The sequence below is a fragment of the Phytophthora infestans genome, genomic scaffold (genome assembly GCF_000142945.1).
Source record: "Phytophthora infestans T30-4 supercont1.238 genomic scaffold, whole genome shotgun sequence".
NCBI classification, from domain to species: domain Eukaryota; phylum Oomycota; class Peronosporomycetes; order Peronosporales; family Peronosporaceae; genus Phytophthora; species Phytophthora infestans.
This window is the reverse complement of record NW_003303521.1, coordinates 6393-7863: the sequence shown is the minus strand read 5'-3', so window position 1 is coordinate 7863 and position 1471 is coordinate 6393. Positions and strand designations below refer to the sequence as shown.

Below are 1471 nucleotides of genomic sequence, written 5' to 3'. Positions count from 1 at the left end.
TACCCTACTGATGAGTTCGTTGTCTAAACAGTAATCCCACCCAGTACGAGAGGAACCGTTGGTTCAGATAATTGGTAACTGCGGTTAGCTGAAAAGCTAGTGCCGCCAAGCTACCATCTGTAGGATTATGGCTGAACGCCTCTAAGTCAGAATCCATGCTGGAATAGACGATTGAACGTTGCTGGTGCGTTCGACAGCCCCTGGGGCATGACCAGCCACTCCCAGAGCATACCGCTCGGAGTACTCACCGCTGTCAGCGGAATGTCGCTCGCTCTCATGAGCAATTGGTAGTAACCATCGACCAAGTCGAGCGCGCTGTACAACGTACAGCCTACCATGTTGTTCTGCAGAACATCCTTGCGAGGAATCGGCGTTTGCGCCGGGATAGTGGCCGCATTTAGCTTGTTAAAAGCATGAACAATGCGCCACTTGCCGTTCGGCTTTCTGACACAGAACGTGGGTGTCGAGTGCGGAGACTTACTCTCACGCACCATCCCTGCCTCGTGCTTCGCACGGAAGAATGCGTCAATGACGTCACACTGCTCTCTCGGCAAAGGCCATTGCCTTGTTACGCAGTATTTGGTTCCAGGAACCAGGTCAATCTCATGACACACGCCTCGATCCGGAGGCAGACCCGTCGGTGGGTCTTTCGAGACAACATCTCCATACTCCTTCACCACCGGGTAAAAGGGATCCGAAGGATCTTTGAGGATCGCCGATCCACTTCTTGCGCTCAGCGCCTTCTTGGTGTCCTCTAGGACCGCGTCGTCCACGACGGATGAGGAGTTCAACTCCTCCTCAGGTCCCAGCAAGACCACCTCGGCTAGCTCGCCTGCCTTTAAGGCTTCGCCGAACTCGGCAATGGACATCTCGTCCAGCTCTAGCAGAGCATCTGCAGCGGGCAGAGTATCAAGGCTGATATCGCCTTCTACCTCCCCCGTCACTCCGTTCACGAGTGTATACAGCTGCTCACAGCAATCACGTGGAGCATCACCGCTCGTCACGTTGGACACATCGTCCGACGTCGAAGACGTCACAGACGCCCTGCGTCTTCTTCTCCTCTCCCTCCGCGACCGAGCCCGGCCGGATGAGGGCGGTGTGGCGACATCTCCGTCACCACCACCGGGTGCAGCAGCACCATCACTCCTCGAAGAGGATACAGTGTCTCGCAAGACACTCGGCTGAAAGCCAAGAGGTTCTTGACCTTCACACAGTGAACTAGGTGTCACTTCACCTGCATCTCCTGGGCCACGCCCATGATGCCTCGACTCGCAGTCGACCGCGACCCTCGGGTCACGCAGCGGTAGGTCATCGACCAGATTCATACCACTCAGTGGATTACGCGCCACTCCGCGCTCGTCCTCATTAGGACCCAGCAGTTGGTCATTGACCTGACCTGCACCGCTCCGCGGATAACGTGCCGCACCACGTACGCCCTCAGGGCAAACAGCAACCTCGTTGCTAACAATTT

General features: G+C 56.4%; 1 non-coding gene across 1 annotated transcript; it reads left to right on the top strand.

Moving 5' to 3' along the window:
• On the top strand, positions 1 to 172 carry PITG_33464 (the record flags this gene model as incomplete). The annotated part of the gene is made up of 1 exon (XR_009934858.1): positions 1 to 172. It is a non-coding gene; the product is annotated as a 28S ribosomal RNA (ribosomal RNA).
• Positions 173 to 1471: the final 1299 nt, after the last annotated feature.